This window comes from Eptatretus burgeri, chromosome 1, assembly GCF_056783735.1.
Source record: "Eptatretus burgeri isolate ZD-2024b chromosome 1, Ebu_testis_v1, whole genome shotgun sequence".
Classification (NCBI taxonomy): domain Eukaryota; kingdom Metazoa; phylum Chordata; class Myxini; order Myxiniformes; family Myxinidae; genus Eptatretus; species Eptatretus burgeri.
The window spans coordinates 87,250,835-87,270,519 of NC_140961.1; the positions used below are offsets into that span (position 1 = coordinate 87,250,835).

The 19,685-nt window shown below is 39.9% G+C and overlaps 1 long non-coding RNA gene across 1 annotated transcript in view; it reads left to right on the forward strand.

Moving 5' to 3' along the window:
• Nucleotides 1-19,685, forward strand: part of LOC147034906 (uncharacterized) — a 114,791-nt gene that overhangs the window by 14,759 nt on the left and 80,347 nt on the right. The window contains exon 2 of the long non-coding RNA XR_015060731.1: nt 10,535-10,581. This is a non-coding gene — a long non-coding RNA (uncharacterized LOC147034906). The remainder of the gene's footprint in view (nt 1-10,534; nt 10,582-19,685) is intronic.

Here is a 19,685-nt window from a genome sequence, read left to right on the forward strand (position 1 = left end):
AGCAGACGGAACACCAGGCTTATGTTAAATTGTGGAATGGTACAATTTATAGTGTAACTCTCTATTTGCAAAAGCAGTAAGGGTAACTGCTGTGGAAAGTCAGAAGCTGAAATTTGGGGTGTTAACACTTCATCAGAGCAAAAATAATTTTTTGCTATGACAAAGTGTTAAGGCGCAAAACATGAGGTTCTCCATGTTTCTCAAAGAAGGTTTACATAGGCTCTCGAAGCCTTATATTGGCAAATTGTCAGCCCTCCCCTTGTGGAAAGGAATCAATCAACCCTTTTGGCCCTAAGGCCAAGGCTCATGGTCATCCAAGAGCACATAAATCCGAGCCCACAGGTACAGATTGCATTATCATTCCATAACTTAATCAGTTGGCAAGCCACTGCTCAGTGTACTCCTACCAGGAGATGAGTTAGCATACCCTAACACGATTACGTTTATTCCACAAGCTCCTCTGCACTGGAATGGTAACTCAATAACTATATTTTACTTCATAAAATAAACATTTTGATGTCTTGGATAAATCTGAGTATTGCTTTGTCGTACTTTAGAAACACCCCTATGATGTTTTTTCCTTATTTTTGGTTTGTTGTAAATTCCTCCAAGATGAATTATACAGTTTTTGAAAGTTTTTTTTTTATTATTTTGGGTTTCCCAACTCGAGATGTAATGAATTAAAGGGATGTAATTATTGAAAATCTGATGCAAACTAACACACTTTTTTTTTCTAATTCAGGAAAGATAATGACCAAAAAAAATCTTCAATCTTCGGCATCCAGTTTGCCTCCTGTACTGCAAAATTGTTTTTACCTGTCACATGTCTCAAGTCTACAAGAGCTCTGAGTTGCTGTTGTTTGTGTTCTTGTTGGGGTTGATATTTGAAATGTGCACCCATTGGTCACCCAGCTGCCAGACCACACACACATTGGTTGCTTGACTCCACCCATCCAGATTAAATGATATGGCCATCATCTTGGTTTTCTGGTGGGCCGAACACCGTAGGCCTGTAGGCCTCTAAAATTATTAGTAATGTTTAATCAAGGCCATACACTCCTCCCTAAAAAAACAATAGTGTTACATGATTTTTGAAGGGCCCCATATTGAGGTTTAGCAATTAATGACTGTGTGACTAATCAGCTGTTTCGATATAACGGTGGCAGAGGCTGACATGGATGAGAGGTGTCTAGTTTGTAGTGATTATTCCCTTTCAGTATGCTGGTTAAGATGATGATGCTTAAACCAGAACAAGAGAAATCTCACTCACATGAACAATGCAATGATGTGCTGTAGATGAACTCCGGCTGACGATTACTCCTTCCGCGTCTCTCCAGCAGTTTTAAATCAGGAAAGATTTAATGCCATATGGCACTGAGCCGGTGCGGCTGCAGAATGCCATCGAAAAATGGCAAGCAGAAGCGGAAAACTTGTTCGTTGCAGTCGTTATTGTTTAACCAAACAAACGAAATCCATTTCACTCAATAGTCTTGATAAATTCGAACCAAAAGTCACCATGAAAAATAATGATGCATTGAGTGATTCATGAATAGGGATGCGAAAGTCTTGTATGTGAAGGCGTGCAAGTTTCCAACATGTATTCATCAAAAACCCCCGTGAGCCCTTGGACTTTTTAACATCCCATGCATCGATTCGTTCTATGGAAAGATGCAACTAATTGGCTACCAGAGTTCACGTGTTTGAAAAATTAAATAATTACTGAAAAATTAGCGAGTCACTACACTGGTTCCCCCCAAGATTGAAGACCAAAGAGAAACGATCGATAATGATCTAGACATAGACGTCAGCGCTAACTGAATACTTGCACAAATCTCTTCGGCCAATTTGGGGTTTAATATTATTCATTTGTATGGGAAAACAGGACAGACATGGCTCTATCTAATCTTATTCATTTCCATGGGAACATGGGACAGACACGGCTCTATCTAATCTTATTCAGTCACATCAGAACACAGGACAGACTCGGCACAAGGTTAATGAGGCAGATTAGAGAATCTATGCTGAGCCGTTCAACATCAAGGATGAGGGAGTTGAGTGTACAGTGGAGGAAATAAATACTTATTTTGTGTCACAGGTTTTGACCACAGTGCGTTCATTCTTGTTATTTTCCTGAACACATATTCCTTGCTAAAATATGCATTGCATTTCAACATAACATGCTCCACAAGTCTGTACATTTGCAAGTGCATTTCAAATCGGGGTCTCATTATTATTTTATATATCATCTTTTTGCAGATAACTTTTCTGGACTAGCCATGTTTCAATGTTTCCCCCAAAAGTAAAAAAAAAAAGAAACCCTGCAATCTCACATAATATTGCAGCATTACTTCCTGGTACATTCCAAATTGCAACTCTCGTACAAGTTCCAAGCTGCTCTCTATGAAACAAAGATAGTGTACACTGCTCAGGATTTGTAGTTTTTCAATGTCCGAAATCTTGAGAGTAGTAATGTGGACCCATTGATCCCTAGGAATGTGTGGCTTCAGAAAAACAAATCCTTTAATATACATCTTTAGCAATGAAAAATTTCCATCTTGTGAGGCAGAGATATAAAAATTAATAAGACATTGATAGATGTTTGCACTTTGCACATACAGATCTAAAAGGTTCTTCATCCCACCCACCCCTTTGTGAAGTACATTTTTGAACTTTGTCTCCAATATTTTATCCCAACATGTCAGACCATAATGTGCAATTATGAAATCTCAGCCCAAACTGAAGACTTCTTACTTATTTCCAAACAACAGAACAGAGTGTTTGTATTGTCTTCTTTCCAAGTATTGTATGTAGGTTTGGGTTGGGTGAGAGAGATTTGAGATGGAGTGAGACGTTTAATATATCATGTACTACTGGTGGAGTTGGCAACTTGATAGATCATATGTGACTGCCCAAGTTTTTTCCATAAACTGACAGGTCAGACCGAATAATTGCATGCCCAGACTAAAAAGGTGGTTGAAGTCCCCACCCTGAAACTTACTCATTATACTTGATCATACTTTTATATGCAATGTTCATTCACAATGATCAGATTCTGGTCTTGCAAACACAAAATACCTTTCAATCCATGCAAACTTGCATTCCAATTGCATTTCAGGAAAGATTGTTAAATCAACCCATTTTTCAATAGACCCACTTTTCAATGCAACTTAACTTGCTATTATATTTCAACAATTAAGCACTTGAAGAACTTCAGTCAGAACATCAGAACTTCAGCTTTGACTTCTCCCAAGAGAACCATGTATTCCAAACCCAGCCACAGATTGGGCATCCTCCATCATGCCAAGTCCTCCTCTGGTGAATAGAGTTCTCACAGCCTACAAGGACTTTATCCATTCTTTAATGGAGTACTGGTCTCCCGTATGGGCTGGCACCCCCACTACACATCTGTTTCTTCTGCATGATGTGGAATCCAAAACTTTCAACATAATTAGCATCTTTAAAAAAGCACAAGTACAGGGCATAGTTGCTACTTTCTCATCATAGACAGGGGAGTGGCCTCTTATTTTTTGTCACCTCTCCTGGGGTTTTGTTTCCTCTCCTCATTCATCCCTCCATTCTTCCCCAACACCAAGACCCACCCCTCCTCTCACCAGATGCCCCAGGTTGAATGTGTTATTCACAAAAAAAAACCTCGATGTGAAACTAAAAATAACAAGCTCACTGCTCACATTTACCCCACAACCAAGTTTGGTGATCCACGTTCAATTACTTCACGTCACAATTCTTTCATTTGTCATTGCGATCGCATACCTTAGACAAATTTATATGATGTATGCCCATTTTATATTTATCCAGACAATCTCTGCTTGCAAGATGGCTGTTTTTGCTATCATGTAACATTTTTAAAGTTCACCATACTTGAGTGAACATCACCCATGTGTAAGTTGCCATTAGTCATGTTGTACTGGAAATGGAGGGAGGCCCACCAGATTAATTGGCAGATCTCAAAAACACCCATCCCCTGTAAAAAAAAAAAAAAAAGCATTGTCATTGGGTTGACACCTACGTGCAGATAACCTTAATTACCTGCTTATGAAGCCAAATGGTTTGCCTTATTCCCAATGGTGGATATGATAAAAAGACAGCAAAATCTGCTGCTTGAGCAGATGGCCACTCATTACCAGTAGAGGAAGGGAGGAATGCTGCCTTCCATAGGAGAATAATGGAGCACAATTTGCGATACTGATGGTGACCATGATTGATTTATTCGCTGATGGGATGGCAGGTGCAGTGAATTATCTGAGAAGATTTGTGAAACTTTCACCTCATCAAAGGCATTTACAGAGCACAGAAATCAATTTTCCCATCAAGGAGAAATGATCGCAATGGGAGAGACAAGCGTAAAATTACGGACATTCAAAGTACTCGCATCAAACGTGTGAATCGTGATTGAATTGTGAAGAAGGTATGAATTACCTTTTACATCCTGAACGTGCAATTTGGAGCATCTCGGCGGTTGTTATTTGCATTCTTCACTTGTTTTTGAACTTTACAAGTAGAGTTGTTTCACCGGAAGTATCTGCATGCAAGAATTATTGGACGAAGAAAGTTATACGAGAAAATGCAGAATGGAAATTGAGATTCTTGAAGACAGATTGAAAAATGCTAATGCTGGGAATTGACAAAGACAAATCGTTCTGTGTGTAACATATGTTGAAATAATTGCCTTGTCATGCCTTCGAGCTCCATCTTATTGGTCTTGCAATCCGCGTGTGCCATTTTCAATCTTGGCTTCTTTGCAACTGCCTGTTTTCTTGATGTGGCGGTCGAGGAAATTTGGCTTTTCACATCCACACGAGCCACAGTTTCCTACCAACAGTCCTGCATTGCCATCTGCTTATGATGTATGCAAACTGATCAAGAAAGCTTCAGTTGGTTGCATGCTCAACACTGTGCTGTTTCGTTTGGATTCAATTTCGACTGTTACAAGATTAACGAAAACGAGTCATTCTAGTGCAACTGCATGCTGGAGCACTCCATCCTCAAAACCAACTGTCCCAGGTGCATTTAAGTTGATGGACCCTGAAGCTCTCTCTGGTGGTATCTCTTGTAAGCAGTAGTCAAGTATCTGATGGAGCCCAACATAAATTCTCTGCCTCAAGTTCCAATGTGCTCTCTAATTTATAGTTACAATGGGATGGACCAGAGATGATACATAAAAATAATACATTAATAATCTAATGGAGCAAGTGTATATCCAGCCACTAACCCATACTGACATGACTTTATGTGTCTTAATTACGTACTTTTTGACTGTCAGTTGCACCATGACTGTCTATTAATTACGTATTATTGGAACGTACCTTTTAAACTTTTAGACCCTTTAGATTACTGAGTACCGAGACCCCTTAGGGCTTAGACCTTTGAAGACCCTTAAAAACCTCCCAGACATATAGACCATTTAGATGCCGTTTTTTGTTGCCATCCTTGAGAATTCTTAACCTTAGATCCCTTGAGACCCAAAAGACCCCTAAGACCACTTGTGATCTCTGAGACCCCTTAAGACCCCTAAGACCCTTCAGACCCTTTGTTAGACCCTGAGACCATTTAGACCCCATTGACCCTTAAGACATTTACACCCCTTAGACCTTAACAGCATTGAGACTCCTTACACCTTTCAAACCCTTTAGACATGTGAGACACTTTTTAGACTCCGTTAAACTGCTTGAGCCCTTGACCATTTAGAGCTTTAGAACTTGAGTCTATTTTGAGAACTTCGATCTTCTTGTCATCTTCTGATGTTATAAAACGACACTTTAGATCTCTTTAGACACCCTTCGACCAATTAAATATTTACATCCTTTAGATATTAGACTCTTGAGACCCTTTACACCCCTGAGAGCCTTTGTACCCTTTAGACCATTTAGACCATCTATAAGCTTTTAGACAGGCACCACACAAACATATATAGTCTTCTTGCAAAATGCAAACAACACTGTTTTCAGAGAGTTCGTTCTCTTTGTACTCTTTGCATGCAAGATGCTGGAAGGAAGATAAAGAGAAAGAAGGGAGGACTGGGGTGGATGGGGGTAAAGGAGTGGTGAAAGAGCAAATGGAGGAGCTGCCTGCCAGGCACTCAATCCACATTACACCTTTTAAAGAAAAATTCCAACCGCACTGCACGGCCATTCCTCCGTGAACTGTCTCCAAGATCCCTCATCATAGTTTTTACTTAGCAAAAAAGTGTTTTCGCCAAGTATGTTGGTCTGGAGCGTTTGTCTGTCTGTCTGTCTGTTTGTAACATTAATTTTGGCCACATTTTTCAAGCAATCATTCTGAATTTTTTTTGTGTATGGAGGTGACTGGCCAAGGAGAGCAACGTTTAATTTTGGTGAAGATCCGAATGCAGATCCGGATTCGAGAATTTTTCAAGTAATTCTTCACCATTGAGAAATATGTCCAAAACGATATATATATATATATATATATATATATATATATATATATATATATATATATATATATATATATATATATATATATATATATATAATCCCTGTATCGTAAGAGGCGACCAGGGTTGCGTCAGGAAGGGCATCCGGCGTAAAACATGTGCCAAATCACTATGCGGATCATACGGATGATCCGCTGTGGCGACCCCTAACGGGAGCAGCCGAAAGAAGAAGAAGATATATATATATATATATATATATATATATATATATATATATATATATATATATATATATATATATATATATATATATATATATATATATATATAGCACAACTTCACAAAATGTTATGGATAGTTCATGCAGAAACTTTCTGGACAGGTTGGGTGTGTGAAAAAGGACTAATTGATTAAATTATTGGTGAAGATCCGAATCCGGATCCGGATACGACAATTTTTTGAAGTCATTCTTCACCATTGAGAGATGGGGCCAAAAACTTTGTATAGCATAATATCTCAAAAAGTTGTGAATGAGTTATAACAAAACGCGGTGGATAAGTTGGTTAGGTGACAAGACCAAGCTGATTCGATTTTGTATAAGGTCTGGATTTGGATCCGACCTATCAGTGGGATACAAAATGTAAACCGTTCAGCCTGATGGTGGTATGCACTCTACCGAGTGCTGTTCCGTTTCGCCAAGTGTCACTCTATGAATGATTTTTCATTTTTTTATCACTTGGCAACCCCACTGGTGACACTCTCTATGATTTTAATTGAACTAATCAGGGACGTAACCACATGGCTATGGTCAGCCAAGGTTAGTGGAATATCGAGGACTCCGAAAGAGAAAGAATGATAAAGGACAGTATCTTGCTGCATCCATCCTTTTAGACAATTTTCAGGTTATAGAAGAAGAACAACAAAAGCTTTGAGACAACTATTACTCGGCAGACAATGGTCCTGGTTTGTGAGAGCAGTGAAATTTCTTCATTTACACAGACTCATGAGTCTGCCATCTTTTTTCTTCTCTCAATCAACCCGTTTGACCAAGAATCTGCACCAACATCATCTGGATGCTTGTGAGCAATCCAAAAATCAACACACCCAACAGAAACCCAGCAGCGAGGCTCCGAGGCCACATAACCAATGTTAGGGTTCAGGAGGGAGAGGGAGAGCAGAAACCAAAGTAGTTTCATTTTTCTACGTCCACAATCTGCAAGCATCATTCTGCTGCGTCATAACCGGTTTGGCTGGTGATGTTATATAGAGAGGGACAGAAGGAGTATATTGCTATCATAATGGTGAGTAAAGATAATTAACAAAGGAAGACAGACAGACCATTATAACCCTTAAAAGTGTAGATCTTTCATTTAGAGAAATTGTGAAGGAAGCCAAGGTGTTAGTACAGTTTCCTACACCATCAAAAGGCACTTGGAAACTGAAGGAAACTCTGACAGGCAGATGTCTAGTAGACCCAAAGCCACAACACAATCAGAAGACAAGTTTCTGAGAGTCAACAGATTGTGTGATAAGTGGCTCACAGGACAGCAGCTTCAAGCACAGCTTTACACTAGTCGAAATAAGGAAGTCTCAGTTTCAACTGTGAAGGGAAGACTCCGAGCTGCAGGTTTGACAGGTCGAGTGGCAGTAAGAAAGCCATTGCTAAGATGGCAAAATAAGAAAAAGAGACTTGCCTGGGCCATGAAAAACTGCCAGTGGACTACTGAAAACTGGAAGAAGGTCTTATGGACCGATGAATCAAAATTTGAAATCTTCGATTCGTCATGCAGGGTTTTTGTACAATGTCTCGTAGGCGAAATAATGGTTCCTCAGTGTGTGACACCAACTGTCAAACATGGAGGAGGAAGCGTGATGATCTGGGCCTGTTTTTGCTGGATCCAGAGTAGGCGACGTGCACAGCGTGAATAGCACCCTGAACCAAAACGGCTTCCACTACCACACTCTGGACCAAAAGTGCTACCCTGAACCAAAGGAGATCGCTATTCGTGCCCCGTACTGTGCGATGGATTGAAGGAAAGGAATAGATATAACTCGGCTTGAAAAGAGCGCACTCCATGCATCCTCTATGGCGTTGGAATTTAATGTATGGTTCTACTATTCCCTTTGACACCGTATCTTACAGCGGAGGATTTTTCCATCGTATAGGTTATATTATGCTTCCTTTGGTGTTTGCGAGGACGCATTCTTATCATGGAGGATGTTGCTGTGGTTTTCTTAAGTGGCCGTCTGGGTGCGGTGCCTGCTTGGATTTATTTCAGCAATAAGAGAAAAAGAGTTGGAATGAAGATAGAGATATAACCAGACCGAACTATGACATCCACACAATGCACTTCGTCCAGTTTGACCCATTAGACATGAGCGAAAGATCTAACTGCATGTATATTTATGAAATAACTGTCTGGGGAACACTGTATGATGGATGCCATTGCCTTAGAAGCATGCAGTTTTCAGAATCACACATACATGCGTGCACTAAAATTTAATATATGCCATTTGCACCCTCTGGCTGTAACGGAGAGCGTCAGCCATAGATTATATCTCAGTGTAAAACCTCTGAATTGATGTCACATGGTATGGTGTATATTGTACTCACCACAAAACCTAAATTTTGACATTTTTCCATCTCAATGCCACAACAAAAAAATACGCAATTATATCAACCCACACTAAACATCTACGATTACGGTACCTCTACCATAGACAAACATCTTCATAGAATTGTTGCTATTGCTTCCTATATCAAAAATGTAAAAATATGTTGTGATGGCAATCCGTAAAAGATTGCGATGTTGTATTGCAGTGTCATTCTTTCATACCTTGTTACTTGTGAAAATCGAAGATATTTCAATGCAATATATTGGTTGGTCATGTGTGTTATTCTGTCTGTCTGTATGTCAATCGCCTTCAGGTCAAAATTTTAAACCGATCTTCACGAAAATTCACTGCCTGTTCGAGTTGATCATAACAAAGAAGCCTATTGATTTTGAGGTCCAAAGGTCAATTGGTCAACATAGACCAAAGGTCAACAATTCGGTCAAATTTCTAAAATCCTCAATTTTCATCCAATTGATTGAAATTTGAAAAGGATTTGCATACCAGATCACTGACTTCAGCCACCAATTATTTTTGAGGTCAACATTCGTCAAAAGGTCAATGTAGGTCTTATTTCTAAAATCGAAAAATTTCATCTGATTGAATTGAAATTTGAATAGGATTTGCATATCACTGAATTCAACCACCAATTATTTTTGAGGTCTAAAGGTTAAACGGTCAACGTAGGCTGGATTTCTAGAATCATCAATTTTCATCCAATTGACTTGAAATTTGAAGAGAATTTGCATATTTGGTCATTGAATTCAACCCTCGATTATTTATAAGGTCAAATTTGGTTTAGGGATTTTGTACGTGTTCTGCTCTGCATGACATCTTTCTTGTTTGCTTATTTTTTGGAGATTCCATCCCGATGTGTTTTTTTTCATTTTTAAAAACTTTTTTTCTGACGAGTATACATCTATATCAAGTGAATCAGTTGAAAATTGAAGATTTATGTGAACTTTACATTTGACCTTTTGACCTAATGACCTCAAAAACAATAGGCTTCCAGCTTGTCACTACCTCTATCAGGTGGTGACGTTTTGTGAAGACCGGAGTAAAAACGTTATTTGTCGGTGATTGGCATTCAAACAAACACACAGACAGACAGACAAACAGATGGAATAACGGAACAGACCTACCAATATATTTGCATATCTTTGATTTTGCAAGTAACAAACAGACAAAGAAATGGACCCAAATGCAATACCATCTCCTCTTGCGAGGGTAAAAATGGGTAAGTGGCTGGGTTGGGTAAACTCTGTGGCTCGTTGAATACCGTTTACTCTGTTGCTCTTGAAACAAGATTAATTAAACCGAGTCGAACATGCTTTATTGTATAAACAAGTAAATAAGTGGTGATGAGAAAGGGATCACGGGTGTGTATATTGTCTCATCTGTTTGTCCTCACCCCAATACCTGGAACACCAAAGTAAATAAATGATAGAACCTGGTAATTTGATTTTGCAATCGAATAACAGTCAGATATGGCTTTTTGTTTTCCAGAGAGATTTATCTCACGATTGGGAAATGCCAACAAGCAGTCAGAATAGGTGAGAAAGTTGAAAACATTTTCTCCAATGTTTGTCTTTCTTTAGTTCTGTTCTGAGATTTATGTTCAACAAATTTCATTTGTGATGGATGTTGATCAGGATATATGCTGAGTCCACAGGGAGGAAGGATATTGAACTGAACAGCAAACAAAGGTTTTATAAGGAGCAAGCAGTTGGTGTGAGTAAAGGAAGTGCTTTTAAAGATATAAAATGCTTCAAAGCATTCAGCACATGATATCCTGATGAAAATATCCATGATATCCTGATATCCAGCACATGAAAAACAGTAAACAGTATGTTGCAGTTACATCAGTACCTGATGGGCAACAGAATAACTCTATTGGGAGTCTGTTTAAAACTGACATGAGTTTCAGGTTAGAATTGGAATAGAAGAGGAATGCAGCAACTAAAATAGTAGTGAGAATGTTGGTTTAGTGTACACAGGGAGTGAGACATATAATGGATCCAAGTGTAATGTTTTCATTGAAGGGACATTTAACCACATGTCAAGCTATGGTGCATTTACTTTTATGGTTGCTACATATCCTAAGGTATATAATACAAGTTGAGACATTTATTGCACTATTTGTGTGAAATATCCATGGTAATAAATGTAACAGTAATGCATTTCATGTGAAAAGGGTATTTACGTTTAGATTGATTACAATCTTACATATCTGACAAAATAGTCGTTAAACATTTTCATTGAGCCATTGTGCAGCTTTCAGAGCAGGATTATAACAAGGCAAGTTGATCATCCATATGTTCGATTTTTCAGGATAAATTGGAATTCGGTCAAAAGTTTGGACCTAAGGTCTGCTTTGTTAGCAATACATGTATGTTTCGTGGCCTTGCAAATCTTTACCTTTCTTTATTCCAATCTTTATACTCCTGCCCTCTTGCCCCTTGACGAAGTCCCTGCCTCATCACATCACGCTATCTCCTAGAACCCACAGTTCATTACTCTCCCTGTGTCAAAGCTTAATTATAACCATAACCTTCATTCTCTCATCTTATTGTCCTTTTGTCTTGTCTGTGGAATCATGTTCCAAACTTTCTTGTCTTGTGCTCTAACTTCCAGTTCTCCAAGACTGCAGTCCATCACCACTTAATGTCAATCTTTGTTTCTGAATTGATGCCATGTCCTCGATTTTACTGCCACTACTCTTTTCATACTGTGGAGCATCCACATGTTGTTATCTTGCCTCAATGTTAGTGTAGGACCTTCAGCCGTCTGTTATTCAGCTCTTCAATGAATCTTTACATTTGACTATAAAAGTCTGAAATACCATGTAAGTATTGCATGCATTGAAAATTTTGCTTGGCGTTGCAAATCGAAATGTTTTCTTTTATTATTTATATTGATGGCCAGAGGCAGATTAAGACTTTTTGAGGCCCTGGACACAAAAAATATTTAGGCCCAAAAAGAGTACGTGTTATTTTCGCCAAAAAAGCCCCAAAAAGAGTACTCCGTTTTATTTTCACCCAAAAAGAGTACTCCGTTTTATTTTCACCCAAAAAGGCCCAAAAAAGAGGATTCCGTGTTATTTTTGCCCAAAAAGGCCCAAAAAGAGTACTCCGTGTTATTTTCGCCCAAAAAGAGGACTCTGTGTTATTGTCACACTTGCTTAGCTGATGTTGCTTTTGACTTGACTGCAAAAAATCCAGAGGAATTCCTATGTTTTATTGCCTTTTACCTCCTTGGAAAAACATGCCATGTTGAGGCATTCAATTACTATCGCTTGCCAAGTCAGCCGTTCCTTATCAACCATTTTGTTGGAGTGCTTGTTTGAGTGCTTAAGCCACTTGAGCACTCTTCAAGCTGATTGGTAATGGAACACAACCAGCACTTTTATGGGTGTGTTCAGTAATAAGGTTTATAATTTATTCTTTTTAGCTTATCTGGAATTGAAATTCCAGATAAGGTATTGTCATCATGGTCGTCCATCCATCTCCGATTTGGACTTCTACAATCAAACCTCTTGGCCGATCCCGCTGAAATTTGGCAGCAAGATTCCTCTCCTGACTGATAATGGGGATTTCAAAGCTCGGTCCGGTTACTTGACTTTAAGTATGTGAAAACGGCTGACTTAGTAAATTCCTTCAAAAATCTTCTTCTCTCGACACACCAGTCAGAATGCTACCAAATTTTGGTTACAACTTTCGGCCAGGGTCGGGATGTTAAATTATGCACCAGGACGAGGATGCGTTCTGAGCATTCATGCAGCTCTCTATCGGTTCTGTAGCCTAGAAACTGTTGACTGGTGGACATGAAAGTGTCGAGCAACTTTCTTGACTGATTCCACTATTCATCATACCGATGGCTTGGTTCCTCTGATCATTCGTTAATTGTGGGATTTTAATCGATGGCTTGACAACTAAGGCACCTGTGCTTTTATGGGCCATGGATACACATGTTGCATGTGCAGCATGTTTGTTTAATCACTGCTCATAATTTCAAAGATTTGCCATATGGTTGCGTTCAGACTCAAGCGTCTATACACACCAACCAGACTCGAACAGAATCAAACACTTCCCATAACAGACAGACATCCAGCATGCCTGTTTTATTACCCTTGCCAGAGGAGAGAGTATTGCATTTGGGTCCATTTGGTTGTTTGTCTCTCCGTCTGTTTGTTTGTTTGTTTGTACATAATTTTCGTGATTTTCTCTGCAACCGCTTGTTGGATGGAGTCGAATTTTTCACCATTGGTGCGACTACTCATGAAGAATGTTAAAATGATAATCATGACGTTATAGGTCTGTATCTCTGAAACCACACCAAGGAAAAAATTGAAACTTGGCAAATAGCAAGTACTCCTCATGGGGAATGAGTGTGATTTTTTTAATGACGTCATCGGTGCCCTCATTATGATGTCATAATTGCATATGTAGAACGCCACATCCAATCAGTATAAAACATTTTGAGGGTCATCTAGGGATAAAATGGTCCATAGAAAAAAATTAATGACATCATTGGTCAGGTGATTCGGCAGACATATTGTGTTTTTTTTTTAACCTTCATAAATCTTCTTCTCTGAAGTGGCTGAACAGATCAACGTGAAACTTCACAAGTATGACCACCTGTCCATGAGGAACAAAAGGTTCACAAATATGATATCATAGGTCACATGGTTTGGCAGCCCTATTGGATTTACCCTAAAACCTATAAAATATACACCACTCAAAAGAAGTCCTGGAGAGGGTCTGCAATCTCCGAATGCTCTTTTTCTTGTTACTATTTTGATTTATTTTTCACATGTTATAAAATAAATGTCAATTTTAATCTGGTGTGTGTTTTCATTGCCTCACAGTATATTTGCATTAGGTTAATTCAGTACATTTTTAGATCAAATTCACTATCTGTTCTTAACCATTATGCAATCACATTCAGAACATATACTGAGATACTTAATATTGTAATGAATTTGGCAGCCATTTGCACACAACAGCCAGAGTCCCCGCAGTTCAGTTATTTCGATAAGTATGTGCTTATAGTTAGGGTCCCGTCCTTCTGTCTAATGGGTTAATTTAATCTGTGCGCTGCAGGTTTCTATTATAGTCAGGTTTTTTACATGTGCAATCATCCTTCGTTCTCGCACCATCACCATCCATCGCCCACGTGCAACGTGTCACGTACAGGGGTGAGTTTCCCTCCGCCCACTGTGAGCTCGTCCAATCGACAGCGGCCGGCCCGACAGCCGACCCGAGATCGTCCCTCCCCACTACAAGGGTGGATGGAGAATAGGGTGCTCCCCTGGTTGTTCCGTCTGGGTTCTCAGACACACACGGGGGGGAGGGTGGTCGTTGCCCCTCCCACCGGACCTCCTCCAATTAGGAGGCTCATCATCTCAGGGACGACTCCGCCTTAGGCCGAAGTCACATTTGCCACGGCGGCCGTGGGGTCTCCAAAATCTACAGCCACTAGCAATTATACAGCGGCCGCAGTATTTCCACGGTCACACAATGTAGCAGTCACATATGTTTTTGTTTTTCGGGGAGCCGCACAGGGTATTTAGAAATTGTGGAGACCGAAAACGTGGGGTTGCCGTACGGTCTTTGATTTGATGTCGCACGGTGACCTTAAGGGGGCCCTGTGGCGGCCATAGAATTTTCAAGGCAGACGCAAGGTAGCCTCAAGGTGCCTGCAAGGCGACCGGAGGTGAGCCCTAAGGCGAACGTGCGGCCAGACGGATGGTAACGAGTGGGTTCATTTTTTTTTTTTTAAGGTTTTTTTTTTTCGGCATGTCGAATTGCTATGGCGAACGTAGAAATGAAAAAAGTTATAACTTCGCGTTATAATTCCATGGCGACCCCTACGGCCTGTAAAAGATAGCCAAATAGCGTAGGGCCACCCTGAGGCCACAGCAGAAACTCTGCGGCCGCTGTACGTTTCTGTCAATTCAGAGGGTGTACTGCTGCCGTATCCTCGCCGTAGAGCAAATGTGACTTAGGCCTTAACCAGATGGAGTGTTCGGCCCGACCAATAAGGGGAGGCCACTGATCGCCCGACAGCCCCTCGTCCAATCTGGAGGTGAGTTACCTCAGAGTGGTTCCCCTCAACCCGCATCGGGTGGAGTGGGGGGGTGAAGGATAAGAAAGGTCGCGAGCTGTATCCGAGGTGTGGTTGAGAGAGAGAGTAGAGTTGTCATCTTCGTCTTTGTTCTTTGCCCTTTGGACCTTCGGTCTGCAGGGATCGTCTGCGGTCGTTTCCGGGGTTCCTCGTGGTGGTGGTGGTCGAGCAGCCAGGACCATGGTGCTCAATCATCGTTCGTGGCAGCTAGGATTGTGGGCTCGTTGGATTCCGGGTTGTGGGTTCAAGTCCCAACATGGTGGGGTGGAGTCGGTGTAACCGCACGAGGCAGACAGGTACCTGGCAAGACTCTGCCCCCCCCCCCCAGCTGAACTATCCTCCTCGGCTGTAGGACCGAATAATGACCCGGTGGGGTCCATTTCTTTTGGGTGTGTGTGTGTCTGTCTGTGGGCCAGTCTGTAAGTAGAACTGTATAAGTGTTGATTGCTCATTGTACATTGCATATTCGTGATTAAGTCTGCTCTGTGTCTCGCTTCCCGATTACTTATAAATAAACCCCTGTTAAATGTTCCAGTTCGTTGCCTGTCATTTCTTCCATTGACCCAGCATGGTTCGGGCTTGAGAAGTAGTACGGCCGTTTGTGCCGTAAATTGGTCATTTGGTCCGGCGCGGATTTGGTAATCTCCGCTCGATTACGCCAGGTCCGAGTCTGTGATAGCGACTCAGTTTGGACAAAGTCGGCCGAGGGTGTGGCTTCCCAGTAGTTAGATGGCGTGGGTACTTAGGTGATGTGGAATTAGACAAGTGGACCCTACCTCACGCCATCAAAATATTGGCGACCCGTCGACTCTGAAGTTATCCGGGGTGACGACCTTTCAATTCCGGTGTTAAGTGGGAGATGGCCCGATTGCTCCGTCTAGCAGTCGTTCCTCGCCACCGACCCCCGGCCCACAACAATAACACTTTTGGAAATTTTCACCTTTCTACCTCAACCACTTGCATAAATATAAAAAATTATAGTTTTCCCATACCAATTTTCAGAGTCTTGAAGACACCTTCAAGTGAAATATGAACTCATAGCACACACTTTTTTCACCAGGAGTATCCATCACCAGCAATACATAAACTTATATTTGCCTACCACAAGGTATTGCAGTTTGATGGAAGCCATCACTGGATCTGAACAACTGGATAGAGTATGAGTGCCTGTACTTTTGTTGGTTTTATACCCATGTGGCACTTTCTGATTGGCTGGCTGACATCACAAAACAGTCAACTATCAACTCATGACTCATAGAGAGTAGTTGGTTGTTGTGTAAAACTTTTGGTGTTTCCTGCAACTTTCGGATTTTCTTCACTGTGCGATTTTTAAATCAATGTTGCATTGTTTTTGGTAAGGATGATTGATTTTGTACAATATGAAATACACTGACAAAATTTTTTTTAAAAATTAAATTAAATTAAAAATCCTTTTCATTCCACAGGTACTTCGGAGTCGATTTGCACACAAACAATTCGATAAGCATCAAAGCATAAATGAACAGTGAAATGGACATAATTAAATAGCCTCTAGTCTGGTGGCAGACCACAAAAGCATGCTTTGGGGTATATACAATGTTTTATTGTTCTTTCTAATATAACTGTCCCTGCTGGTCATAAATCAGCTGGGTGCCAAGCTGTCACCCTTGGGGAATGTTTTCGTTTTAATAGAACAATTCAAAATGGCCGCCACCGAAATACCTTTCTTCCAATAACTCGGCCTATATTAGACATAGATACTTGATTTTGATGGCAAATTCCATATTTTAAATGTCTAGGAACTCAATAAAAGTACATCACTATGGTTTACAATGTCCTCAACACTTTCCAAATGGTTTCATACGAAAAGGATGTGTTCAAATGTTGCTTTTAGAGAAAAAAAAACTCCATTTACAGTGAAAATAGAGACACGTTTCTGGTCAAAACTAAACATTTTACTACAAATATTCCAAGTGTACAGAGACATTTTGTTTTCAATAAACAACAACACCATATGTGTTGTCCACAGTAAAAAAAAAATAATAGCATCAGCCTTACATGATATGTCATTTTTCTCCACTAAATTCAACACCACCTTAACCTCAATGCAAAACCTGCTAATATATAGTACTACTACCAGTTCAAAGATATTACTTCAAATTTATCCAACCTATTCATTCATCGTATACAAATTAAATTTCATAAATAAATATTTCTTATCTTAGTAACAAATTCAAAATGCTATGTGTCATCATAATCAGGTATTTCATTGCCCTAAACTTCAGTTTCTTCATCATGTTCATTGTTATCATCATCCACTGAAACAGAAGTGATACTATGTTCATTCCTGCACTCCTCATTGCCATGACAAGCACATAACATGGAACATGACAGTTATGTTGCAGAACAGCTGCAATAGCCTATTGAACATGGACATGAAGAAGTGCATCCACACATTATCATCTTCAACACCTCTACTGGTACGGGGGAAACATCTAGTGGCAACACAACTGGCACTAACATCTTAGAAACCATGTCCAATGACCATCCATAATTAACTGGATTCAGAGCAGGTGGATTTGCATCCAATGCTGATTTACAGATGGCTGTTTGGAGATGTGTCTTGTATGCATGCTCCTCGAATGCCTCTGCTGTTGGTCGTAGATCGCTCAACTCGGGAGGAGATTGAAATTGTTGCCTAACTTGATACACCCATTCGTCATCTTTCTGATCACCTATCTCTAAAATAACTTCCTTGAATGTCTTGTGTGAGCCCCCACAGTCTGCAGTTCTGCATTGCATAACTCTGCGCCAATGATCTGGATGGCATGGATCAGATTCAGATAAACATTTCTCTCCATAAAAAAGGCATTGCTCTTAAAAGTTGAATGGGATTCCATCGTACCTATGACTCCGTTTCACAGTTGGTTCCACTCCGACTGCACTTTGTTTGGAGATATATATTTTGATATGATGCTTTTGACGTATATGCTGATGTACAGTACCGATAAATTTCTCTGTAATCTTGTTCTATTTGTTCACTTTGTTTATCACCCCTGCGTTTGCTGGCTGCCTTTAAAAGTTCGACACCCACATCATTAAAACAACAACTACTACTACTACCACTACTACAACTACAATTAAAATACGGTTGCAAGAAGCAATACTGTTCTGCTATTCTATGATCATATCTGAAATTAGAAACTTGCAATATTTGGACCCTTCACCAATAGCACAAAGTTATATTGGTTACAAGAAACATCGTAATTACTTCACATTTCATTATTCTCAGCGACCACCACATCAATATCTGGAAGAATCTGTAAAACAAGTAGAGAATGTCCAACCTTGGAAATCCTTTTCCAACTGATCTTGAAATGACTATTAGTAGTATAATGCAGATAAGATGATACTTCATTAAAAAAATAAAATAGGACTTCATGGTGTAACTTGGATTGTCAAAGATGCATTGTACAAATGTGTATCATTTTATAGCAAAACAATATTCTATCATTATTGCTATTACCATGCTATGATTATTTTTGTCTACAATGAGTGCACCCCAAGAGTAAGACAACATACTGTAGGGGGAGATTGGGACCACACTCTGTGCAGAGCGTTGGTGCTGCTAAAGCAGTCTCCTTGGCTATTGGGTACAATCATGGATGAGTCGCCACTCCGACACAGTATACCAGGATGCTGGCACTCATTTTGCCGATCTCAGAAGGACGACAGGCCGAGTTAACCCCACCTGGTATTAATTCAACAGCTGAGCAGGATTTGAACGAAGGACCTTAGGATCCAAAGCCCATCACCCTAACCATTAAGCCAATAGTAGGCATACATACTGTAGGTTTTACCACAAAAACAAGTCTATGAAGAAATTTAGCAATAATATGCTTAACATAGCATTGTGTCAGCATAAATTTAGATTTATGTTTTGCATGAAAACAGTCGGAAAGTGTTCATAATGACATTGCAGACCTGCTTGATATATTTTATTGAGTTCCTAGACCATTAAAACATGGGGTTTGCCATCAAAATCAAGTCTATATCTGTCTGTAATAATCAGTATCAGTGTGTCAGTGTGTCTCCTCGATAACTCCAAAACCATGAAACCTAACAGCCTGAAACTTTGCCTGCAGACGAAGAAACTCCCAGGGAGTGCAGAAATGAAAATTGTGTGCTTTCGTTAATTAAAACAACACATTTGAAGATAATTAACGGCTTTTTTTTCTTATTCTCCATCAAAGCTTCATCCTTGGTTTCTTCATGGAACGGATGGAATGGATGCAATGGTTTCTTCACAATAAAGCACTCAAAATTATTTTCACTTCCCTCACTCATATCATCGAATGTCTCATCTTCATACCTGCAAATTGCTGGTTACATCGCAATGCTTATAAACACTCGGAGACGCCAGTGTTCACAGCTTTATTTAATTTCCACACATGTGATAAGTTATAGAATCTCTTAATTTCAGCCAAATTTCAAAATTTAAACGGCAGAATTGACCTTAATAGCAATTCCAACTGCTAAAAAAAAGTGTTCA